We start from the raw sequence: 27,397 nt of genomic DNA, 5'->3' as shown, positions 1-27,397 counted from the left end.
AAGTAAGATTCTGAGGCTGCCTTTGAACCCAAGTCTTCCTTATTCCGGGTACTGTATTAGTGGGGGACTTGAAGGAGGAACCAAAGTTGCTAGACACTTGGGGATTGAATATAAGGTGACACTTCCTTCCTTCCTCCCCTTTCCCAAGTTGAGCTGTTGACCAATGGAGTCAGTCTGACTAGACTAAAAGGGTAAGTAAGATTTTCCCTCAGCCTCCTTCTTGAAATGATGAGTTTTTGAAGTTCCCCTCCTAACACATTAAATCTGATTCAAGTTTTTATTAAAAATCAAGAGGTCTATTTTATTTAGGTATAAAGGGTTGAAGAGTAATGAAAACAGGGGAAAAGGAAATCTATTTTCTCTACACAGATTTTGAGGGTTTGAACCAGGTAGTCTTCTTTAGAAATAAACTCTGGGTTCCCCTAAGGGAAGAAAGGAGTCTATCCTAAAGATGCCACCAGTTGAGAGATGAGATCTTCAGCTCCTCAGGTAAAAAGTTTGAGAAATTTGTGTATCTTCACAGCCAAGGGTAATTCTCTCCTTCTCAGCTCATGGAGCCAAAGATAAGAACCTCTTGGTTTTCCCCCAACTGCCTTTTTAGCCTCACTGGAAAATTCCATACCATCCCCCGATGTCAGCTGGGGTTCCATCTTCTGAGATATTTCTTCAAATTTCAATTTTTTCATTGCTTCTGGTCTTTCCTTCTTATACAGTACCATGCTGCCTCTAGCAAGAGTTGGGAGAGCAATGATTAACATTGCTGCTTGTTATTGTGGGCCCTACCTAGGGCCATCTTCTGGTCTATTGATATCCCACTATGGTGCTGGGAGCCAGTCTGCCACCTCTTGGTCTCTGCAATGGTGTCTCCACTGGGCAGCTCATTTGCACCATCACTGATCTTTGTTGCCATCTGCTGGCGTTCTACTGAATCGGATCCTCCAGGTGAGCACTCTTGATAAGATGTCTTAGCTCTTTTAACCTCAGTCTCAAGGGTTATTTTAGCTCTTTTGGTAAATCAGATCCAGATTGGTAAATCCAGATCCAGATTGGTAAATCCAGATCCAGATTAAAGTCCTAAGGCTGAGATTAAGTATGTCCTCTGAACTGTCTTCTGCCATTCCTTGAATTCTACTTTGAATTTCCTTGACTCAGACTTTCTTTCCATTCCCACTTCAGTTCCTAGTTTTAGTTTCTTCTTGGGTCTTATCCAATCACTTCCAAAACTTCCTTAACAAAACTGGGGGAGATAGGGCAGAGCTGATTGCTTTTTGTCCCTTATTCCTGCCAGTGAGGGGGGGGAAACTATTAAACTAAGGTAAAGGGGCTTCCAATTCTCACATCTCTGCAACAAATAACAATCCAAATTAGCTTGTGAAAAACAGTCCTAGAAGTCTTCAGCCTCTCCAAACCCTAAGAAAGGGATCTGTCAGTCATCCACTCTGTGGATCTCAGCCTGTGAGTGTGAGCACCCAGTTGGAGGAGTCCCCCTGAAAGGGTATCATATATTTATTATTGCCTTCTGCTTTTTTTTGGCTTTACTTAGGTCAGAGAGGGGACCAAGTTTTGGTGGATTGAGTAAGAACTCCTGGTATTTGGGATATAGTACTGAGAGCCTAAAGTTGCCCAAGCGTGGCTATTAGCTAGAAGATGAACACTGTGGCTCCCAGCAAATAATGTTAGTGAATCTATCATAATAAACATAGGCATAATTCATATGAGTAATTTAGATGCTACAATATACTGACAAACAGAATTATATAAAGTTAGATCTTAGAACAAAGATTTGTTCAGCCATTCCCCAATCGAAAGGCATCCCCTCATTTTCCAGTTTTTTGCCACCACAAAGAGCGCAGCTATGAATATTCTTGTACAAGTCTTTTTCCTTATTATCTCTTTGGGGTACAGACCCAGCAGTGCTATGGCTGGATCAAAGGGCAGACAGTCTTTTATCACCCTTTGGGCATAGTTCCAAATTGCCCTCCAGAATGGTTGCATCAATTCACAACTCCAGCAGCAATGAATTAGTGTCCCTACTTTGCCACATCCCCTCCAACATTCATTACTTTCCAGGTATTTAAGATCATTTAAAAAAAATTCATAAATACAGTTCCATGGGAAGAATGAGCTGAAAACTAGTGAGACATATGTACAAGATATATAAGGCATTTTATGGTCTACAAGATTTCTTTGACTCCATAGCTGACATCCTTCTTTGGTGCGAACTGCCACTTCCTTGGAATTGCTCCTGTCTTCAGGTGGCTGGCTAGTTTTTTGCATTCATTTTTTTTCTGTATTTTTGTGTGTGTGTCTTTCTTTATTCTTGGATAAATGTGTTTTCTGCTACTAGTTCAGTCTCTCCAATGACATGAGAATGAAGAGAAGAAAGATTTATTGTTTTCTCATATAATTTATTTATATCATTTATTGTCTCATATAATATAAACTCCTTGAGATCAGGGACTGTTTCTTTGTTTTTGTAATATAAGTGCCTCACACAGTTCAGTGCCTCTTCTATAAAAAGCCTTTCCTGATCTCTCTTCTACTAGTGCCTCGCTTCCACCTCTCAAAATTATTTTCTATTTTTTGTATGTATTTCACGTCATTATATAATCTCTATGTAGTTTCCCCTTGTTAGAATGTCCTTTAGGACAGGAAATATTTCATTTTTGATTTATAAACCCAGTTTATAAACCCAAAACATGGCTTCTTAAATGCTTGATTGATTGAATGACATTTTGAAATATGAATTTCAAGTAGTATCCCCTTTTTACAGATAAGAAAACTGAGGCTTATAAGAAGTTAAGTATCTTGTTTATGATCATGCAACTAGAAAATTTCTAAGGTTGGGTTTGAATACCAGTCCCTTGCACAATATTGAGTTCACCACCAGGTCAAGCATTTGATCACCTCTAGATGGAAATATTCACTCTCTTTCAAATCATAATATTATAGATAAGGGTATCTAGACTCAGATGACAGAAGCAGGTTGCCTAAGGTCACACAGCTAGCTCAAGGCAGAACTAAGATTAGAACTTGGTTTCCTCACACTCAGTCAGGAGACCATACCAAACTGATCTATGACTTCTTAGCACTTTGTAGATATGTACACATGATATGAGAAAAAACAATATGTATTAATTCTCTAGTGACTTCCATTCCAGATATATTGCTCAAAATGGTCAGGTCTTTGCTTTTTTGTTGCTGTTGTTTTGTATAGAAATAGTGGTTACAGGAGGAGCTAAGTAGTACAGTAGATGGAGCACCAGGACTGGAGTTGGGAGGACCTGGGTTCAAATCTGGCCTAGCCACTTCCTAGTTGTGAGACTTTGGGCAAGTCACTTACTCTCCAATTGCTTACCCCTTGCCACTTTTCTATCTTAGAATTGACACTAAAAGAGAGAAAGAAGGAAAGAAAGAAAGAAAGAAAGAAAGAAAGAAAGAAAGAAAGAAAGAAAGAAAGAAAGAAAGAAAGAAAGAAAGAAAGAAAGAAAGAAAGAAAGAAAGAAAGAAAGAAAGAAAGAAAGAGAGAAAGAGAGAAAGAGAGAAAGAGAGAAAGAGAGAAAGAGAGAAAGAGAGAAAGAGAGAGAGAGAGAAAGAGAGAGAGAAAGAGAGAGAGAAAGAGAGAGAGAAAGAAAGAGAGAAAGAAAGAGAGAAAGAAAGAAAGAAAGAAAGAAAGAAAGAAAGAAAGAAAGAAAGAAAGAAAGAAAGAAAGAAAGAAAGAAAGAAAGAAAGAAAGAAAGAAAGGAAAAGGAAGGAAGGAAGAACTGGTGGTTACTTTGGACTCAGAGGATTGGTATTCAACTTGTAATTCTGTCATTTATCCACTGTGTGATCATGAGCAAAGCCATTTAACTTTTCCAGATCTCAGTTTCCTCATCTGTGAAAAAAAATTAGACTGATTTCTTTATTTTTTTAAACCTTTACCTTCCGTTTTAGAATCAACACTAATATCATTTCCAAGGCAGAAGAGTGGTAAGGGCTAGACAATTGGGGGCTTAGTTACTTGCCCAAGGTCACACAGGCAGGATGTGTCAGAGATCAGATTTGAACTCAAGGCCTCCCATCTGCTGGTCTGGCTCTCTGTCCACTGAGTTACCCAGCTGCCCCAGATAACCCTTCTTAGGGTCCTTCCAACTCTAAATCTTTACTCTTGACATCTATGATTGGCTGATTCCTCTTCTCATTCCCACATGGGTTTCAGAATAATAAAAACTTGTGGGTGGTTAGGATCTGTAACTGGAAGATAGGACTTAATTCTTCAATTTCTAGAAAGAGTTTTGAATTCCCTAATAAGTGGATATTGGAAAGAGAAGGGTTGACATAGAAATTATCTCTAAGTGGTTTGCCTATCTCTTAACTGTATACTCCCTAGGGCAGAATCATGGGGAGAATCTGGAAAAACCAGATTCCCGGCAATCCTGAATATTGGGAAGATGGGGAGTTTAGGTTTACAAGGGGAGAGGAGAGGTCAGTGGGATGAGAGAGGGCCAAAACATCCTTCAAACTACCTCCAGGCTTCTTTAATGGGAAGATCTGGATCAGGCCATCTCCTTCTAGTCCCAGAACTTACTGAGAACCAAAGACAAATCTCTGTGATTAGAGGAAGTAAAGATTATAGAATGCATAGACGAAAGTAATTTTTGGTAAATTTATGAATAGATGGTCCCATTTGGGAATCTCCATTGCTCTGAGTATTTGCTATTGATACTGAGAAAAAGCATAGTGTAGAAAGGAAAACTAAGACTGAGGAACCATCATTTGGAATGTTGCTGGGAGGGGGAATGGTAGTTGGAGCAGCAGAAAGGGCTTGTGGCTTCAATTGGGGAATGGCTGAACAAATTGTGGTATATGTTGGTGATGGAATACTATTGTGCTAAAAGGAATAATAAAGTGGAGGAATTCCATGGCGACTGGAACAACCTCCAGGAAGTGATGCAGAGCGAAAGGAGCAGAACCAGGAAAACATTATACACAGAGACTGATACATTGTGGTACAATCGAAGGTGATGGACTTCTCTATTAGTATCAATGCAATTTCCCTGAACAATCTGCAGGAATCTAAAAAAAATACTACCCACAAGCAGAGGATAAACTGTGGGAGTAAAAACACCGATGAAAAGCAACTGCTTGACTACAGGGTTGGAGGGGATAAGACTAAGGAGAGACTCTAAATGAATGCTCTAATGCAAATTCCAACAGCAGGGAAATGGGTTCGAGTCAAGAACACATGTGATAACCAGTGGAATCATGCATCGGCTATGGGAGAGGGAAAGGGAGGGGAGGGGAGGAAAAGAAAATGATCTTTGTTTCCAGTGAATAATGTATGAAAACGATCAAATAAAATAATGTTAAAAAAAAAAAACCTAAAAAAAAAGAAAGGGCTTGTGGGAGTGAGAGCTGAGAAAGGGGTCTTTGCTCTGTGAACTCATTTGTGAGAGACAGGTGCTAGGACCAAAGCACAAGATCCCAACATGTGGTGACAGAGCCTTGCCTCCATTTCCCTTGCCTTGAATATAGAAGATTCCTGACATCTTTAGATGATCAATATAAGAAAGCAAAGAACAACAACTGCTGCTGAAGGGTGTTGATCCCTTGAACTTCACGAAGACCCATCCTATCCCTTGACCTTCCAAGAAGGATGCTTGACACCTGATTAGAATAGGATAGTGATAGCTAGATTAGAGAGGAAGGAGAAAGAGAAGCTGAAGCCTGAACCATTTGGTTTGGCTAAAGAAGAAAAGACAACCTGTAGGGTCTCCTATTCCCACAGACCTATCCCCCTCACCTTTTATTACTTGAACTATTAAGCAACCTTGAAATTCACAGTAGTCAGATTCAAATCTTAGCAGTAAAGAGAAAGAGAGGATGTTGGGCTAGGCTAGCCATTTAGCCTTGGCTAAACAACAAAGAGTCGACAGGGACAGTCAGCCTGTCTGACAAGAAGGCTTCTAGGGGCTCCGGCACCAGCCAAGTCCTGAGAACAAATGAACTCCACATTTCCCCTGAAGCCTACTTATTGAGACACAGCCCCTGTTTATTCCTTGCTATAACTCAGCTCAGGGGTATTTCTCTCTTGGATTTGAAGGGTGAGGGAAGGAGATTATCTCTCAGCCCCTGTGGGTCTCTCTCCTCCACCTCGACAGCCCTCCTTCTTCCTTCTGTCCCTTCACCTCCTCCATACCCTGTTACAACCCATCAATCTGCCCTTTTACAATCCTTACAATAGTATAGTGGGAGAGACCTCAGTCCAAATCTCATCTCTAATATTGACTAGATATGTGACCCCCAGCAAGTGGCTTTACTTCTTTAAACCTTTATAAAAAAAGAAATAAGAAGAGAGATATTTGGCAGACGTTCTTTGTGTGAGCCCCAGGAGCTGCAAAAATGGGGTGAACTTCTAAAACAGACAATATCCAAGATAGTTTTGAGCAGTGATATGGTGTGGTGGGAAGGACCAAATGAAATGATTCACATAAAATACTATATAAATGCCAGCTATTATCGTCATTGCCCTTAATAAATCCTATTTCAAAAGTCAGTAACTGAGTGGTTTAGTGGATAGAGATCCAAGCCTGAAGATGGGAGGACCTCAGTTCAATCTGGCTTCAGATACTTCCTTTTTGTATGACCCTGAACAAGCCATTTAATCTGTTGCCTAGCCCTTACTACTCTTCTTCCTTGGTGCTATTACTTAGTATTGATTCTAAGACAGAAGGTAAGAGTTTAAAAAATGTTTTTAAGTCAGCACATCCTACAGAATCAGTCATTTTATCAAAAAAGCATTGAGTGCCTACTCCACAATGAGCCCTTTGAGAGAGCCACAAAAATGAACTGTCTAGGAGGGGAGACGGAACATGTACAAGGAAAAGATAATTAATGATATTGCCAGGTGAGAGCATTGGACCAAATGACCTCCAGCACAGCCTGTATCAACTGCCATTTTATAGTCTGAAATTCCTATTGACTATTGATATTTTTATTTCAATTCCTTTTTTTTCAATTATATGCAGAAACAATTTTTTAACAATTGCTTTCTGATCTTTTGCAATACAGTTTTCCCCTTTGTTCTTCCCCTCTCACCTCCCCATATGGTAAACAATCTGATATATTATTGCAGTGTTGTCATGCAATATAAATTCCCAGGAACTTCAGGCTGTGAAAGAAGACATATATCACATATATAAGAAAAAAACTCATGAAGGAAATAAGGCAAGAAATGGCGTGGTAGGATCCACTTTCATACTCGCATAGTTCCTTCTATGGCTGTGGATAACATTTTTTTTAATATTTTATTTGATCATTTCCAAGCATTATTCGTTAAAGACATAGATCATTTTCTTTTCCTCCCACCCCCCCCCCAATAGCCGACGCGTAAATCCACTGGGCATTACATGTTTTCTTGATTTGAATGTGGATAACATTTTGCATCATGAGTCCCTTGGGGTTATCTTGGATCCTTGAATTGCTGATACTAGTTTGTTTTTTCATAGTTAATCATCATATCATATTTCTGTTGCTGTATACAATGTTCTCCTGATTCTGCTCACTTTACTTTGCATCAGTTCACACAAGTCCTTCCAGGAATTTCTGAAATTCTAAAATTTCTGACATATCCCATATGTCGTTTCTTCTGGCACAATAGTATTCCATTAGAATCCTATACCACAACTTGTTCCTTCATTCCCCAATCGATGGAAATCCCTTCAGTTTCCATTTTTTTTTCTGTCATCACAAAGAGAGCTGCTATAAATGTCTCTTTTCCTTATCTCTGATCTCTTTGGGATACAGACCTAGTAGTGGCATTGCTGGGTCAAAGGGTATGCACAATTTTATGGCCCTTTGGGCACGATGCCAAATTATTCTCTATTATAGGATGATAGATATAGAGCTGAAGGAGACACTAGAGATCCCCTAGGTCCCCTTTTGTAAATGAGGAAACCGGCCCAGAGAAGGAAATGACGTGGCTAAAGTTATATAGGTAGAAAGTGATATTGAGTTGATATTTGAACTCAAATCTCTAAACTCCAAATGCTGCATCCCTTCCACCATACTAACCTTTTATGCTCTAAGATCCCTCCCGCTGATAGCATCTCATATTCTAAGTCCCCTTCGAGCTCTAAGATTCTATTGTTCAAGATGCTTTCCACTTATTCTAAGGCCCCTTCTTGCTCTGACAATCTACAATTCTGAGGCAATTCACATAATACTTTAAAATTGTTTACGTTTGCATGTTGGTTTACTGTTCACAAAGCTTGGGATGCCTGGAAAGAACTTTGGCCTATTTAGGTGGGGAAAGGGGCAGCAAGATGACTCAGTGGACAGAATGACAGGCCTGGTGTAGGGAGAACCTGGGTTCAAATCTGACCTCAGATAATTCCTAGCTGTGTGACATTGGGCAAGTCACTTAATCCCCATTGCCTAGCCCTCACAGTTCTGATACTTGTATTTATTCCAAGATGGAAGGTAAGGGTTGGGGTGTGGGGAAAGATATAGAACAAGGACAGAGACCTGGACACAGAGACACAGAGAGAGACAAGGCCAGAGACAGAGGCAGAGAAAGAAGTGTTCATCTATCAATCAACAAGCATTTATTTTTTTTAAACCTTATCTTCTGTCTTAGAATCAACACAGCTAGATAGTGTCTGAGGTCAGATTTGAACCCAGGACCTCTCATCTTCAAGACTGACTCTCTATCCACTGAACCACCTAGCTACCCCATCAACAAGCATTTATTAAGTGCCTTCTATGTCCCAGGCATTGTGCTAAGTGCTGGAGATACAAAGAAAGGCAAAAGATAGTTCCTGCCCTTAAGAAGTATCCAGTCTAATGGATACTCTAATGGATAATAGAGACAACAGGTAAAGGGCTACCTACTAATAAGATACATACAGGGCAAACTGGAGATAATCAACCTAGAGAAGGCATTAGTATTAAGAAGGAGAGATTTTAGCTGGGACCAGGGAACCCAGGAGGAGGTTACGAGGAAGGAGGGAATTCTAAACATGGAGGACAGCCAGTGATGCCTGGAGTCAGGAGATGGAGTATTTTGCATGAGGAACAGCAAGGAGGGCACTATCAGTTGAGTGTGAAGTCTGGAAAGTCAGGAGAGGACAAAGTTATAAAGAGATTTTAAGCTTAAGTGGAATTTTATTCTTCATCCTGAAGGTAATAGGGAGTCACTGAAGTTTCTTGAATGAAGGTGGAGGGGATAATGAGATGGTCAGACCTCTGCTTGATGGTGGAAGGAAGAATGAACTGGAGAGAAGAGAGACTTGAGACAGGGAGTCTAATCTACAGAGTATACTGAAATAGTCCAGACTTGAGGTAATGAGGGCCTATACCAGGATGATGGCAGTTTCAGAGGAGAGAAGGGTGGAAGGGCACTTATGAAAGATGTAATAAAGGAAGAACCAGAACCACTTGACATCAGATGAGAGAGAGAGAGAGAGAGAATGAAAGGAATCAAGGATGACATTTAGGTTGGCAGATATTAGATGGCTGACTATGGGGATGGTGGTACCCTTGACAATAACAGCAAAGTTAGGAAGAGGGAAAAGTTGGAGGGGGAATTAAGAATTCCATTTTGAACATTTTTATTTTAAGATGTCTAAAAGACATCTAATTCTCAGTGTTTAATAGACAATTAGAGATGCTAGACTGGAGGTCAAGAGAGTTGGATAAGTAGATCTGAGAGTCAGCTTCATAGAGATGATGACTGACAATTGCCCCCAGAGCTACTGATGAGATCATCAAATAAAAGATAATAAAAGGTAGAAGAGGACCCAAGATAGAGATTTAGGGGACACCCAAGTTTAGGGGTCATAATCTAGATGGAGATCTAGCAAAAGAGACAGAGGAGCAGCCTCGAGAAAAGAACTAGGCGGGAATAGTGTCACAAAAATCTAGAGAGAAGAGAATTTCAAGGGGGAAGAGAGTGACCAATAGTATCAAAGGCTACAGAGAGATCAAAAAAGATGAATCAAAAAGAACCATTCAATTTGGCAGCTAGTAGAATGCCGGTCATTTTGTAGAGAGCAGTTTTAGTTGATGATGAAGTTGGAAGCTAGAATGGAGAGAATAGAAGAGAGTGAGTGGAAAGGAAACAGTAATATAAATTATAGTCAGTCTTCTAAAGAAATTTAGCCATGAAAGGGAGGAGAGATACTAGCTATCAAGAATGGAGGCATAGGGGGGACAGCTGGGTAGCTCAGTGGATTGAGAGTCAGGCCTAGAGATGGGAGGTCCTAGGTTCAAATCTGACCTCAGATACTTCCTAGCTGGGTGACCCTAGGCAAGTCACTTAACCCCCATTGCCTAGCCCTTACCACTCTTCAGACTTAGAGCCAATACACAGTATTGATATCCAAGACTGAAGGTAAAGGTTTTAGGAAAAATAAAAAGAAATGGAGGCTTCGATTGAGGCTTTTTTGAAGGTATGGGAGACATGGACATGGACATGTTTGTAGGCAGTAGGGAAGCAGCTAGGAGACAGGAAGAGATTGAAGATAAGTGAGAAAGTGAGGATAATAGAGAGGGCAAACTGCTTGAGGAGATGGTATGGATTGAATGAAATCTCATGCATATAGAAGGTTTGTCTTGGTGAAGAGAAGAGCCATCTCTTCACGTGAGACAGGGATGAAGCAGGAGATAATGGCAGAAGGCATCTGAGTGATGTGGGATGAGAAGATGGAGGTAAAAGGATGCTTTTAGTGAATGACCTTAATTTTTTTCCAGTGAAATATGAAGCAAGATCCTCAACTGAGTGGTTGGGATGGGGGGAAGAGCATGAAATGTGGAAGAGGGCTAAAAAAGATTTAGAAAAACTGCTGTAGTGTGTGCAATAGTAAATTGATTAGGGAAATGTAAATAAGGGCTAGTTGAGGTTATATAACAAATGGGTATTGGATAGAATTGACACAGCTGCATGGTTTTCTCTAGCTTCATTCAGCAGCACATGAATAAGAACAAAAACATCAGATGGCAGTGTGATCCAAAGTTGAGGTTTAGTGGGGCAGCTCAGTAATAGGAAATGGGGATGCAAGACCTAAGAAAAGACAGTGTAGAGTTGAATTGGTTCACTGGAGGATCTATATGAGGAAGGAAGGAGAGTATAACTAATGCAGGAGCAATGGCCTGGGGAAAAACTGAAGGGTCAAGGATTTAGAAGTTATGGTAAGGGGACAGCTAGGTATTATAGTGGATAGAGTGCTGCAGGATGGCCTTCAAATGTGACTTCAGACATTTCCTAGCTATGTAATTCTGGGCAAGTCACCTCCCATTGCCTAGCCCTTGCTGCTCTTCTGTCTTGGAATGTATAATTAATACAAAAGAGGGGAGCAGCTGGGTGACTCAGTGGATTGACAGCCAGGCCTACAGATGGGAGGTCCTAGGTTCAAATTTGGCCTCAGACACTTCCCAGCTTTGTGACCCTGGACAAGTCACTTGACCCCCATTGCCTAGCCCTTACCACTCTTCTGCCTTAGAGCCAATACACAGTATTGACTCCAAGACTGAAGGTAAGGGTTTAAAAAAAAATAGACAAAAGGGAAGAGGAGGAGGAGGAAGAAGAGGAAGAGAAAGAAGGAGGAGGAGGAGGAACAGAGTTTCAGGTTGCAAGGCAAAGGGCCAACAGATTGTCATCAGATAAAGGAATTTCAGTCCACGAATGTGTAAAAAGAATACTTGTCAGGGATGTCAAGATCAAGAGTATGACCAACTCTATGTGTATCTGAGGTTGGGTGGAAGAGTGGGTCACAGAAGATGAGAAAGTTGAGGAACTAGAAGTTCAGTGGGATTAGGGTAGTATCAATATGTATAATCAAATCATCTAACATGAGGACAGGAGTTGGAAACCAAACAAATACTGTGAACCAAACAGTGAACTTGTTGAGCAAAGAAGGGGAGATCAGAAGATAACACTACCAGCATTTTGGTAGTATACTAAATAGGGATTAGATGAGTATCAAAGTGTTAGAGAGAAAGGGAGAGCCAGGAAGTAGAAATAGGGAACAACTAAGTGTTTGCCTGTTACCAGTGAGATTAAGGGGAGGAGGAATATGAGTAAAAGTTTGACCAGGGAAATAGTCAACCAGGTCTCAGTGAGTACAAGAAGATACAAGGACTAATAAAGGAAAAAGTTGAAGACAAAAGAATTTGTTACCTATGGAGCAGGCATTCCATAAAGCACGGTGGAAGAGATCTATAGCTTTAGAAAGGGACATTGGGTTGGGGAGGGGAGCATCAAGGAAGAGTGGAAGAAGGGAGTAAGCATTAAAGGATAGTAAATGGGGTTTGAACAATAACAGCTCAGGGTTTAGAATCACTAGGATAGAGAGGGAAAGACCTGGAGAGAGTTTGCTAATCACTGAGGAATGAGTTCATGTAAGTTATCATCATTAGGAATGGTGGAGACAGAAAGAGGAAAAGGGAAACAGAAGTAGAGATAGAAATAAGGGCAGGGACTCAGAATTTGACATCCTTGCCTTTGCCAAATATTGAGCCTCTAAAAATATTGCCTGATTTCTGCAAAGGTCTTCCACAGTTAAAAAGGTCAATGAAATTCGACAGATTGGGCAATATGGTCTACAGATCAAATATGGTCTACATTCTTAACTAAAACAAACAAAAAGTCTCATTTAGACTTGTATTCAGGTATCCCAGACCTCTTATGGACTCCTAGTTCAGGCATCACTCTATCCTGAGGGGACTGAGGATCAGACAGACAGAAGAATGGAAAGAAAAGAAAGAAAGAAAGAAAGAAAGAGAGAGAGAGAGAGAGAGAGAGAGAGAGAGAGAGAAAGAGAGAGAGAGAGAGAGAGGGAGAGAGAGAGAGAGAGAGAGAGAGAGAGAGAGAGAGAGAAAGAGAGAGAAAGAGAGAAAGAGAAAGAAAGAAAGAAAGAAAGAAAGAAAGAAAGAAAGAAAGAAAGAAAGAAAGAAAGAAAGAAAGAAAGAAAGAAAGAAAGAAAGAAAGAAAGAAAGAAAGAAAGAAAGAAAGAAAGGATGGAAAAGAAGGAAGGAAGGGGAGGGCGGAAGGAAGGAAGGAAGGAAGGAAGGAAGGAAGGAAGGAAGGAAGGAAGGAAGGAAGGAAGGAAGGAAGAAACAGAGGACAGAGATGAAAGCAGAAAATATAGAATTTTTGTTCTCTAAGTCATGCCCTACCCCATATAAATCACAAGTTTTTATTTAGGAAAAGGCCTTAGGAATCATCCAGTTTGATTTCCTCATTTTTACACATGAGCAAACTAAGGCCCACAGCAAGTGCAGGGCAGAATTTGAATTTAAACCCAGGTCACCTAAGTAAGTACACAACACTCAGAGTAGAGAAGCCCAGCTACAGACAGAGAGAGAGAGAGAGAGAGAGAGAGAGAGAGAGAGAGAGAGAGAGAGAGAGAGAGAAGAGAGAGAGAGAGAGAGAGAGAGAGAGAGAGAGAGAGAGAGAGAGAGAGAGAGAGAGAGAGAGAGAGAGAGAGAGAGAGAGAAGACTTTCTGGGAGAAGAAAGAAATAGAGCAGAAAAAAGGAACAATTGTAATCTCTCAACCTAGGGAAGAGAAGAGAACTGGGCTTTAGAGAGGGGCAGGGAAGGAAGTTCAAGGAATGATTTGAGGGCTCTAAAATAAGAATCTGCCTTGACTCCATTTGGTACCACAGAAGAATTCAACGACTCCAAGTTTAATGGCAGCTCCTGCTGTGTTTTCTTCCCTCCTGTTTCCTTCCCTAGACTGAGACCCTGAGAAGATTTTAAAAAAGAGGCCAATATTATAAAACCTAGAACAGAACCCTAGTTTGAGGGGTGTGAATGTTGCCAGCCCAGCATTAATTTCCCTTTCTTCTTCCCTTTGCCATTAGCAACCAATGTGAATAGATCCAGATTCCTCCATCGATCCTCTCGCCCTTTCCCCTCCCCCCATCCCAATCAATCAATCAGTGGTGATTGACCTGGGCATTGGGGAGGTGGATGGGAAGCCTGCACTGCCTGGGGGAAAGGAAAGGATGGGAGAGAGGAGAACTGGCTTGGCTTTCAGCTCCAGGGCAAATTCCCTGTCCAGCCTATTTCTGCTTTTCTAGTTGGCTAAGCTCTCCCTTCCTTGCTCTGGTTGGGGACAGAGACCTGGATTCTCTGGAACAGTATCCTTCTGAGAATTATGTCTACATATGGTGGTGGGGGATTCTCAAAGCTACTTCAACAGTGTATTACAGAATGTATCCTCCATCTTCTGGAACTTTATTGAAAGTAACTGTCATTTCCCCCATAGATAAGTGGATCAAGAATGAAAAGGTCCCCAAAGAAGAAATGCAGGCTATCAGCACCCAGATCTCGAAATTATATAGGATAAGTGCAAATTCATACAACTCTGAGGTTTCAGCCCTTATCCATGAATTTGGTAAAGACAATCAAAGGCAGAAATAATCTATGTTGGAGAGACCATCAGAAGATAGGCAAACCAGTTAATAAAGCTATGAATCAGTACAACCATTTTGGAACTCAATTTAGAATTATGCAAATAATGTGAATAAAACCACCATACCCTTTAGGTCAAGAGATCCAATTGCTAGGAATAGTTCCCCTGAGGTATTCAAAGAAGAAAAGTGCCATTTACACCAAAATATTCACAGAAGTATATTTTGTGGTAACAAAGTTGGAATCAAAGTAGGTTGATTAGAAATGGCTAAACACATTCTGGTATGTGCCTGTAATGGAATATCACTATGAAGTAAGAAGTAATAAATATGAGGAATTCAGAGAAACGGGAAGACATATGAACTGATCCAAAAGAAAGTAAGTAGAACCAGGAAAAGAATAAACACAATGACTACAACAATGTACGTGAAAACAACAAATGAAACTGAATAATGTGTAAATATAATGATCAAGTGAGATCTCAGAGAAGAATTGAGGAAAAAATGTACTTACTCTCTCCCTTCATTGCAGGGGGCAGGAAATGTCTATGTTTCTGGAATTTTGAGTATATTTTTGGGCTTGATTGATGGTTGATTAGAGTCATAGGATCATAGATGGAGAATTGGAAGGAACTGAAAAAGTCATTTAATGCCCTCCCTTCATTTTACACTTGAGATCTGAGCAAACTAAGGTCCAGGAAGGTTAAATGGCTTGCCTAAGGTCACATATATAAAAAGTGCAGGAGCTGAGATTTTAACCCAGGTGCTCTTAACTCTAAGAGCATATATTTTTTCCATGATACTACACTAGTTAGTTTTGTTGAACTGTTTTTCTCTCTAAGTTTTTAGGCTTTGTTACACAGGAAGGTTTGCTGAGTATGGAAAGATGGAAGGACATATTTGGAAATGGGAATGATTTAAAAAACACCAATAAAAATTAAAATTAAAACTGCTTCCAGAATACATTATAAGAGCAGCTGGGTATCACAGTGGATAGAGCACCTGGCCTGGAGTGAGGAGGAACTGAGTTCAAATTTGATCTCAAACACTTCCTAGCTATGTGACCTTGGGAAAGTAATTTAATCCCAAGAGCCTTTGTGGCTCTTCTGCCTTGGAAATGATATTTAGTATCAATTCCAAGATAGAAGGTAAGGGTTTTTTAAAAATTTAAATAAGATACATTACAATTCTCAAGGATACAAATGAACAAAAGATATCAACAGAGTTTTTGAAAGAGGAAATGTTAACTATCAACAACCACATAAAATGTTCCAAATAACTAACGAGGGATATAAATTAGAACAACTCTGTGGTTTCAAATCATACCTATGAAGCTAGGGAAAGATAATAAAATACAGAAATAGAAAATATTGGAATGGTTGTGGGAAGATAGGCAGATCAAATGATATTTTATATATATATATTTATATATATATATGCATGTACATATATATATAATAAAGCAATTAGCCTGTACACAGAATGCAAGTGTTTCTTAAATACTATTTCCTTTCTTTTCTTTCCCAATGCACTTGGTAGATCTGTGAAATGGTACAATTATTCTAGGAAGCAATATGGAATTATACTTTTTAAAAAGTCATCAAAATGTTCATACTCTTTGATCTAGTGGCTCTACAACTGAACAAAAACTCCAAGGAAGTCAAAGAAAGAATAAAATCCTATTAAGCATAGCAGGACTTTATTGTGGTAGCAAACAATTAGAACAAAGTAGTTCCAGGTTGATGAGGAAATGGCTGAACAAACTATTGTATAAAGATGGAATAGAATACTCCATTATAAGAAATAATGAGTATGAAGAATTCAGAGAAACCTGGTAAGATTTGTGTGAATTGATTCAAAATTAAGAATAAGATATATAAAGATTACAGTAATATAAATAAAAATACTAAGCACATAACTGTTAATTGACAGATGATAAAAAATATCCCTCTCATCTTGGTGGAGGAGAATCAAGAGGAAACTACAGTATCAGGCACTACTGGTACAGAACGTTAACTTAGGGAAAAGCTCTTTCATCTATAGGGTTTTTTGTTTGTTTGTATAAAACCCCTTATCTCCAAAAGACAAACTTATAAGTATCAGGTCCAAAGCGGAAGAGTGGTAAGGGCTCTTCTAACTATAGATTTTATTTAACTGTGTTTTTTTTGTTGTTGTTGTTACAAAGAAAGACTTAACAGTGATGGAAATAATTGGTATAAAAACAAAAGGAGGGGCAGCTAGGTGGCTCAGTGGATAGAGTGTCAGACCTAGGGATGGGAGATCCTGGGTTCAAATCTAGCTTCAGGTGCCTCTTAGCTGAATGACCCTGGGCAAGTTATTTGATTCTTATTGCCTAGTCCTTACTGCTCTTTTGCCTTAGAACTGAGACTTAGTAGCAATTCTAAGACAGAAGGTAAGCAATTTTAAAAAACCAATGACCAAAAGGAATAAATAAACATTTTTATAAAGAAAATGGGTTACAAAGGTCCAAGTCTTAGGACTCAATAAGAGAATAAAGGTTCAGTAAAGGGCCTGGGATTCAGTGAAGATAATCTTGGTTCAAAGAGTAAGAAGGAAGATGGTTGTGGGGATAGGGACTCAGGAGGGGATGGAGACTAAGTAAGAGAATGGTGTAACGTGCAGAGGATGGGGAGTATAAAAATTCAGTGAAAATCAGTTAAGGGCTAGGAGCTCAGGGAGGGAATAGTGGTTCAGTAAGAGAAAAGGACATCTGTATAGTGAGAGAGACTCAGTCATAAGAATGAAGTCCCAGTCAGAGGGATAGGGACTCTGTGAAAGGGACAAAGATTCAGGACATGGGATCTGTAAAGCAATGGAAATGAAGATGAGGTTTTATTATAGGATATGGAAACAACAGACAGGACTCAAAGAGAGTCATGGAGTATTAGTAAAAAATAGGGGTTCAGGGAGGGGATGGAGACTGGGCATGACAAATGGAGAATTTCTTAGGCAAATGGGGAGATCAGAGGGTTTGGAGGATGAGTAGAGGGTTAGTGGCTCAGTGAGAGGGATAGGGACTTAAGAAAAGGTACAGTATCTTCATAAACTAGATTGAGTAAAATGGGTAGAAGTTCAACAAAAAAGGCTCCATAAAAAATTAGAGTGTCAGATGGTCATAGAGGTTAGAAGAAAGGATTACTAGTAAGAGGATGACTCAGTGAAGATGGATAGTAGCTCCATTAAGGAGATAGGGAATTGAGGGAAATATAGAGGGTATAAAGCAGTGATGGAAAACCTATGGAATGGGTACCAAAGATGGCACACAGAGCACTCTCTATGGGCACCCCCCCACTTTGTTACTAGAAAGGCAGAGGGATTTGGACAGAGCTGCTCCTTCTCCACTGTGCCTAGTAACATTTTTTTCACATCACCCACCACTCTGCCTAGCAGCCCAGTGAGCACACAAAGGGTAAGATGGGAAGCTCACAGGTGGCAGAGCTGGAGGGGAGCAGAGAACTCAGGCCACTCCCCTCACCCCTCTACATTTGCTGAGGATATTCCTCACTTTACCCAATCCTGGCCCAGCAGCCCAATGAAAGCACTTTCTCCCTCCCTTGTGGGGTAAAGGAAAGGGGAGAGAAGGGCATGGCACTCTGCCTTTAAAAGGTTTACCATCACTGGTATGGAGGCTTGGTGAAAGGGGAAGGATGTCATTAAGGAAGATATGGAGGACTTAGTAAAAGGTATAGGGGCTCATGAGAATTGGGTTCAACAAAGTGATGGAGTATAAGTAAGAGGATTGGAACTTACTATGGGGACTGAACCTCACGAAAGGGGAAGAGAACAGAATGACAAAATAAAGACAGTGTGAAAAATAGAATTTCAGTGAGTAGACTAACAGCTCTTTGAAAGGATGAAGACTCAGTGGGGAAGATGGAAATTCAGTGAGAAGATGGAGCCAAACTGTCAAAGTAATACGAAGCAAGCAATGAACTCCTCTCCACAAACTCCTAATAGTTCAAAAAAATGCACCAGAATGAATCCTGAAGTGGAAATCCAGAAAAAGTCATGATTCATCCTTTGTCCATAACTATACATAGAAGACAGCTAGGAAGACCTGTGTATACTAGAGAAGAAGTCAGGTCAAGAGTAGGTGGCACTTGGACCACTCCAGTACCCAGAAAGAGGTTGTGCAAAGGGCAAGAGAAAGTCTCAGATTGATACCGAGCTCCTCCAGATGCCAACTGGCAGCTTTATTGCTTATCACTTAGTCCTGGGTCAAATATCCAATGTGAGATAAGAAAGGGACTTGTTCACAGCAGTAACATTCTAGTTAGGGAGGCCTTGGGTGGTGTTTGGAGAAAAGAGGAAGTTCAGAAGCTAGCATCAGTAGTAGCAACAATGTTATGGCTCAGGTGCCAGATCCAGAGCAGGGTCTCACTTCTAATGTCTAGTCTAGCCTGCAGAGGATGAAACAAGGTGGAAATCCCAGCCCAAAGGGGAAATTATAACACTACTGCTCTAAGCTAACAAAACTTCCAGTTGACTGATACAGATAGAGTCCAGCAGAAGCCACTCTTGCCTAGACCCAAATCCAGTTCAGGAATTTACAGAATTGGGAGGGGGGGGCGAGGGGGGCCTGCAATCAGAATTTGTTCTGGATAAGACCACTTTGGGAACATTGAGAGCTTGCAAGTCCCCAGACTGACCCTGAAATCCTAGAATAACATAACACTCAATACTCCAAAAAAGCAGCAATATCACCAACCCAGTTTTTCCCTTCATGAGTGTCACAGATTCCAGCAAGCAGACTGGAAGAATGGTCAAATGAAAACAAAATTCCCATAATCAGCTATGCCTGTATGTAATGGAATTTGTTTTTCTTGTATTCTCTCTGGTTGAATTTGGGGTGGGGGAGAGGTAAGAGGGCTGATCTTGGCTAACTAAAACAAAATATTTTTTAATCGTGGAAACTCTGATCAAAACAATGACCAGCCACAGTTCCTGAGGACTTATAGTGAAACATTCTGCCCATCTCCTGGCAGAGAGATGATGGATTCAGAGTAGAGATTAAGACATTTTTTTAAAGACATGGGAAATGAAAATTTTTATTTTGCTTGACTATATATGCTTAGAAGATGTTTTGTTTTTCTTGCTTTGTTAATATGTGGGAAAGAGAAGGCTGATCTTTAAAAATAAAAATAAAATTTAATTAACAAAAAAAGAGAGTGTTGGGGCAGTGAGGTAGCTCAGGGAATAAAGAATCAGGCCTGGAGATGGGAGGTACTGGGTTCAAATTTGATTTCAGATCTTCCTAGTTATGTGCCCCTGAGCAAGTGACTTAACCCTAAATGCCTAGCCCTTTTCTCTCTTCAGCCTCGGAAGAGATACTTAACTTTTGATTCTAAGACAGAAGGTTAGGGTTTTCCAAAAAGTAAATAATAACAAAAAAAAAAGAAACTCAGTGAAGAGCTAGAAGTTCCGTGGTGGAATGGAGACTTGGTGAGAGGATAGAGATTCCATGAATCTATGGGTAGGACAGACATCAGTAAAAGAGACAAATACACAGGTGACAACATTTGTACAACCCAGTGGAATCACTTGTCAGGCAGGTGGGGGGGGGAAGGGGAGGAAAGAAAATGAAGCATGTAAACATGAAAAAGTATTTAAAAATAAAGTGAAAAAAGATAGATGCAATGTATATATATATATATATATTTATATATATATATATATATATATGGGTCTCAAAAATGTGGTGATAGGTTAGGGGCTTCATCAGAGGGATGGGCACTCAGTGAGGGAATTTCAAATCTCTTCCCATTTTAACCTATCCCCAATTCAGCTGCTAAAGAGAATTCTCTAAAACTCAAGTCTGATTATGCCACCAATTTACCTAATAAACTCCAATAACTCCCTATCACCATCAGGATCCAATAAAAAAATATATCATTTGTCATCTAAAGCTCTTAACAACTTGGGCCTTTCCTTTACACTATATTTATTCTATCTATCTATCTATCTATCTATCTATCTATCTATCTATCTATCTATCTATCTATCTATCTATCTATCTATCTTTTTTAAACCCTTTCCTTCTACCTTGGAATCAATATTGTATATTGGTTCTAAGGCAGAAGAATGGTAAGGACTAGGCAATAGGGGTTAAGTGACTTGCCCAGGGTCACACAGTCAGGATGTGTCAGAGACAAAATTTGAACCCAGGACCTCCTGACTCTTACTCTCAATCCACAGTTACCTAGCTGCTCCCATTTATACTATATTCTTTACACTATATTCCCTTCCATGAACTCTCTGATCCAGCCATATCTCCTTACTGTTCCTCAAATATGACCTTCCATCTCCTGACTCCCTCCTTTTTCACTGTCCATCTCCCATGCCTTGAATGATCTTCTTGGCATCATTGGCTTCCTTTAAGACTCAGTTCAAAATCCAACTAATGCAAGAGGTCTTTCCTGATTCCCCTTTTCTCCTCACTCTCTCTAGTATCAACTTTCCTCTGATATTACCTGCTATTTTTACTATGTATATCTTGTATGTACCTAGTTATTTGCATACTATATCCTTCATTAGGTTGTGAGCTCTTTGAGGGACTTTGTATCTCTAGTGTTTAGCACATTGCCTGGCACATGGTAAGTGCTTTAAAAATGATTGTAGACTAACTGATGGAAAAGAAGTCCAATGGGGAGGAGTACCTAGTATAGAAAATGGGAAATTGGTGAGGAGGATTGGAGCTCACTGAAGGGATAGGAATTCAGAGCAGAATATGAATACTCAGAGAGGGGAATGAAAGAAGTGGCTCAAAGTTGCAACCCAATAAGTATATAAGAGCTCATTGAAGGGGATGTGGAATTATGGGAAAGGGGTGTTAGAGCCAAAAGCAAGAAGCCTTGTGGATGAACTCAGTAGGAAGAAAGGTAGAGAGAAGGAGGTTACTCTCCAGGACTAGAATATTACACATTCATCCTAGCTACCATCGAAGGAACTATAAAAATATGAAAAAGGAAGAACAGATGGGGGACAAGGCCTGGAAAATTCAGGGCTTGACAGAGTGGGAGCTGGGAATAAGATGGCCACACCTGTGTCTCTCTTCACCACCCCCAGGGCCCTGCCCCCAAAGGGGCCAGGGTGAGTGACAGTTACTTAATGACCCAAACTCAGGCCTGCTCTCTTGAGCTGCTCATGGTCACTTGGGGACTGGAGAGGCCTGGTCTATTGATCTAGGCTACCAAAGGTCATCACAGGGGGCGAGGTGAGGGACAGGAGGAACAGCATTGCTCCAGCAAGGGCCCCTGGGGACCTCAATATAGCAAGACTATGCTCCAAAGCTAGATTTTCAAAACTAGACCCACTTCTTACCCCTGGGATGGATATATCTGTGCCTGATTTTTCTTCAGTTTTCAGTGCAAGTGAGAAACTTTCTCAGTATGGATTCTCATTTTGCTCTGAACTAAACAATGGCCCTTTTGGTTGCCTTTAACTTTGTTCCAAAATTTAGCCCTTCAATTTTACAATCAAGTTTGTCAAGTAGTGGGGCCAGTAGAGATATAATAGCTTTGAAACATGGTAGAAGGAGAACTCCTAATTTCAATCCTGCCATTGTCTTATTGTATGGTTCTGAATCTCAGTTTCTGCATCTCTAAAGTAAAGAAATTGGAGTAGATTATCTCTGAGATTGCTTCTACTTATGATAGTCCATGTATTTATTTTCTGAGCTTATTGAAGACCTTCTTGTACATATAGATAAAATAATAGGTAATTATGATATATAATTAATGCATATTAATTAATATATGATAATATATAGCATGTGTATTTAACCTTTTGATGACAGCTAGATTTTAAGGAACAATATGAAATTCTGAGAACAATTCACCACTGGAGCTGGGTGCCACTTTTCACAGAACTTTAGAATTCTGGAACTCAGCATTCTGTTCTTTCTTGATCTAAGTAACACCTCTCTAGTTCAGGACTTGATGGAGGGAAGAACAGTAGCTGCCATACTGAGGTACCTGAAAATTCTTAAGCTTTTGTGTTCTAAGGACCTTTCTAACTCTTAACTCTAGTTCTATGTTCTAAAGTACTTTTGAACTCTCCTATTCTGTGTCTTAAGGTTCCCTCTTCATTGTTACATTATATATGAGTCTATATTATAGTTTTGATTCAGAATCAGAACACTATCTCACATTCTTTGTGGCAGAGAAATATTCACTTCTCAGTTATAATTGAAAATACCCTATGATTTCCATTGTCTGGTGACTTAAATGCCTACCTGGAAAGGACTGGATTAAGGTGACAGTTGATTATATTGTTATAGTCTGACATCAAACAAATTGCAATCAACACATTCAGAGTGGAGAGGAGGAGGCACAATAATGCTCTTTACTCCCCTTGCATTTACACTTGGATACACTCCCAGGGAATACCAGGTGAGTGACAGTTAGACACACCATGAGTAAAAGCCAGAGTTCACACTGGGAGGAAGTTACAGTCCATATGCTGTCAGTTATTCTGTAGTTGGACACCTGGTGAGTTTTAGTCTGGCATGCAGTGAGTTACAGTAGGACACAGTTCTTGCTTCCTGCTCTCACCTTGAAGGGATAACTCAAAAGAAACAGGACAGAGGAAAAGATTTAGAGGCTGTCAGGGTGAGGGTCAGAGGTCAGCTGGGGTCAGGAAGTCCATTTCACTGAGGTCACTCTCTTCTCCTTTCAATCTAATGAAGCCATTATTTGTGAAAGCCAGTGCCCTGTGTCCTGCATGAAGTGGGGCCAGCATAGAGAATAGGGCTGAAAGGACAGGAAGGAATCCTTTGGCTCACCATCCACACAATTCAACAGGCCTCAGAGGGCAGCTTAAGCTGGGCACTGGGAGTTTCACTTTTTCGGGCAGAATAAAAGGGGTGAAAGAGACATACCTAGTAGTGGGTTCAGATAACTCCATATAATTAGGAAGGAATCTCTCTCTCTCTCTCTCTCTCTCTCTCGCTCTCTCTCTCTCTCTCTCTCTCTCTCTCTCTCTCTCTCTCTCTCTCTTTCTCCATTCTCCTTCTCCTTCCCTTTTCTCTTCCTTCTCTTTCTCTCTCCTCTCTCTCACTTCTCTTTCTCTCTCTATTTACTTTTTCTTCTCTTTTTCTCCTCCTCTCCCATCATATCATTCTCTCCTCCCTTCATATCTCTCTCTCTCTCTCTCTTTCTCTCTCTCACACACACACACACCACTACCACTACCACCACCACCACCACTACCACCACAATAGAATGTCAGGACATAAACAAATAGAACATTGCAAATTATCTAGTTCATCCAGTTTATCTGACAGAGGGGAAAATTGAGCTCACAAAGGGTCAATATCCATACCAGACTTGTACATCCATGCATAAATATAATATGGATACATAAGAGCCATATACTTATACATATATGTACAAGGTACATACACGTTTCCTCAAATATATGTACAAAATACACACTGGCATGTATGTATATACTCTTGCATATGCAAATATGACAAAGGAGAACCAGAGTTTGACACTCATGAACATTACCAAGGAATGACCCTGACTATCCAACAGAGGCCTTGAAATTTTGAAATGAAGGGCTATTAAAAGAACCTCTAACTCTGTCATGGCCCTTGCCAGGTCCTTTGACTCTGATAAGGTCTACAGAAAGTCAAAGATAAGGGAGGAGCGTGCAGAAGAGAGCAATGGTGATGACTCAACTCACTCACTAAGTGATCTTAAAAGTCTTTTCCTCTCTTTAGATTTATTTCTACTAATATAAAATGAATGAGTTTAGCAAAATAATTTTCTTTCTATCTCTAACATTCAATTTTATAAAGTCCCTTCTAGCTCTACTATTCTTTGTTCTAGCATTCAGTATTTTAGGGTCTTTTTCGGTTTTAACATTTTCTAACCCCACTTTATGAATGGATCAAAATACATTTAGTAGGGGGAGAGGAGGGGAGAGAAGGTGAAATTCAGTATGAAACCACTTTTCTTCATCCCTCCCCATCCCCCACATTCAAGAACCCTGAAGAGGCACTAGATCTTGATGGAATTACAAAATGTTAGAGCTGGAAGAATAGACTGGAATGGAAAAGCACTATTAAATACTTAACTTACTACTTACTAAGAACCATGTTAAGTACAATTAGAAGAAACCTTAAAAAACCATCTAGTCCAAACACTTCTTTTATAGATGAGGAGACTGAGGCTCAGAGAAATAAGATGACCTGCCCAAGACCACAAAGCTAATGTGGAACCAGCTGTCTGTCCATCTATCATCATCCTTCTCACACTCTAGAGGTGATGAGGTCTTTCTTCTCCCTGTGGGAAAAAAATGGGAAAGAGACTCCCTAGACAAATGAATTAGCATTATGATGTTAACCACAGAGACATTTATTTTTCATGATGATAGAATTCTGCTCTGGGATTTTCTGGCCAGTTTCCTCTATCTTCACACATCAGGTATATAAGAATAGTTCTGCCCATTTTTCAGAAGTAGAAGAGAAATTTGGAATGGGATGTTGACTGCCAGTTTCCTAGCACTGTGTTCTGGATAAAAACCCATTCCATTTCATTCTCCCTTTTCAATTTCCCAGTTTCAAAATGGATATCAGATGGGATGCTTGGGGTACATTTCATTTTTCAACAGTAAAATAAACTGCCTCTGGAGGTGGAGGGTTTTGTTGTTTTTTAATCTCTGGAAAATCGTCAAGCTGGATGAACACTTGTTGAGGATGCAATAGAGTTAATTCTGAGCTAGAGGATTTGGTTGGGTAGGTGGAGGAGATATGCTTGTGTATGAGTGGCGGAGAGACTTGGTAGAGGAGGATGGGGAAGGCGTACTCAAAATGAGAATCGTAGGAGAGCTTGCATCAACGCCCGGGACTGCCTAACAGAGAAACAAGCACAGAGATCAGCACCACGGACAGAGGCACCAGCCTGCTTCAGCACTCTGGACAGAGAGCGAATCAATTCTTGGGATCTGGCTGACTACTCTTCAACCAGCTGCTCCGCAGTCAGAAAGGAGATGAAGGGCCGTTGAACCCTCTAGAGGCCCTAGTATTGAAGATCCTTTGCTTCCTTACCCTGCTGAAGTCACTCCCCGGGAAGTTAAGATCTTGATCAAGAGACAAATCTGAGGCCAAATTTAAGGGAGTGGAAGAACCGGAAAGAGACAGCGTGGGATCCACGTTATTAAAAATATTCAATCAACGTTTATTTGTAGAGGATTTGGAGTGTACCATTTTGGTCCATTTAACCTACTGATTCACAGAACGTTACAGCTGGAAAGGTTTTTAGGGATCATCTAGTCACTAGATGCTAGCCTGATCCCTTCGTTTTACAGATAAGGAAACTGAAGTCCAGAGTTAGTTCCAGAGCCTGAGCTCTCCAAATTCAATATTCTTCCAAATACCTTCCCTCCCCGAATCTTCTAATGCCCCTATCTCAGCTCTCCCCTAAGCGCCCCCTTGAGGGTGAAAGGGGAAGTGATCTCTCCCCATCATTTCAAACTAGAGTTTGCAGGGTGTGAGGTGTCAGACCATAGGAGGTGAAGGTGCCTGTGGACAGAAGAAGGGACTATGAAGAAGGCGATGTCCCGGAAAGGATGCTCTGTCCCTTTAAATGGGCTGGAGTGGTGGGGGAGGGGAAAGAGGGTGGGAAACTGGCCGGAGCTGGCATTGTCCAGTTTGAACTGAGCACCGGAAGTGGAGGGGCAGGGCTGGGACCGCGCGCAGAGCCCTGGGCCATTGTCCAGCACGGGCCAGGGCCGTGACCACCTCCTTGCGGATTCTCCTCCCTCTAGTCACACACCCCAGGGGGCTGCGGTACTGGTTCCTCCTCGCTTCTCAGCCGGGAAATCACATCTCTTAGCTTCCCTCTTCCAACTGGGATATCTTCCCACTTCCAACGTCCTCTCCTCCAAAGGGAGATCGCTCTATTTTTCTTAGAGTGACCTGCTTCCCCTAGTCTCCACCCCAGGGATTCCACTTCCCGGGTAGATCTTCAAGATTACAGTTTCTGGGGCTTGCATAGACTCCGCCCGGGAATGGGGACTTGGATCAGAGGCTGCATGCAGCACCTGAGAGATGCTTTGGAGGCATCCTAGCTTCCAGGGTGGGAAAGGAGGCAGAGACGGGTCATGGAGTGAGGTGTGGATCTCCCTACCTCGCTTCGGAGTTACGGGTCAAATGACCGCCCCAGGATGCAGGGGTTGTGGAATTCTAGAATTAAGTCCTTCACTCTAACACCGGGGAGCCTGAAGTCTTGGACTACGTAAATGGGAAAAAGGTAGCTTCACGTGGATGCTGAGGGAGGAGGGAGTCAGAAACATGCGGAGAAGAGGACCGATATACACTCTCAGAGAGAAACACACGTGTTAGATCTGAATTTTGTTGAATGAACCGACGAGCTCAGAAATGGACAGGCAAAAAGCAAGTCACTGCGATGAGCAGTGAAGCAACGTACACAGTCTTCTTTTCCCTCCCTCCCTCCTCCCTGCCTTCCTTCCAGTGAAGGGGCAAGGAACTTGGGGGTGGGGGGGTGGGGAAGGACTGTGGGTCAGCGCCAAACAGGCTGGTCAGCTCTGAGGCCAGAGAGGAGAGGGAGGGGGAAGGGATCCCAGTGGGGGGGGAGGGGGAGGGCTCATCCATTTCTCCCTTGACAGGTGGTTTGTGTCCCTGATTGGCCGGCGCTTTTCGACTCACACCTCCCTCCCCCAACTCTGAGGAATGTGTAATTATCCTCGCGGGGAGATGGGAGGGGGATGTGGTCACGTGGTCTAGAAAAGGGGGGACCCTGGGAAGACCCCCCCAAGAAACACCCTCTTCAAATGTCTCCTCTTTCCTTACAGCCCTTATTGATCCTATAAATGGGAGTGACCCCAAATTCAAGGTTTCTCAATATTTCGGGTGGGGGGGCATAAAAAGGGGTCCCCTTGGCCTAAGGTTTGTCCAGTGGCCCTCCAGGTGCAGAGCTAGGAGAGCTCTGAGGTGTCAGAGGCCCGAGGCAT

At 41.1% G+C, this 27,397-nt stretch overlaps 1 long non-coding RNA gene across 1 annotated transcript; it reads left to right on the top strand.

Moving 5' to 3' along the window:
* Positions 1–136: 136 nt before the first annotated feature.
* LOC130453874 (uncharacterized) lies at positions 137–14,471 on the top strand. Its single transcript, XR_008911514.1, has 2 exons — positions 137–191; positions 14,254–14,471. It is a non-coding gene; the product is annotated as an uncharacterized LOC130453874 (long non-coding RNA).
* Positions 14,472–27,397: the final 12,926 nt, after the last annotated feature.

The sequence above is a fragment of the Monodelphis domestica genome, chromosome 4 (assembly GCF_027887165.1).
Source record: "Monodelphis domestica isolate mMonDom1 chromosome 4, mMonDom1.pri, whole genome shotgun sequence".
NCBI classification, from domain to species: Eukaryota; Metazoa; Chordata; class Mammalia; order Didelphimorphia; family Didelphidae; genus Monodelphis; species Monodelphis domestica.
The sequence above is the reverse complement of the archived record's forward strand: the minus strand, read 5'-3'. Positions and strand labels throughout refer to the sequence as shown.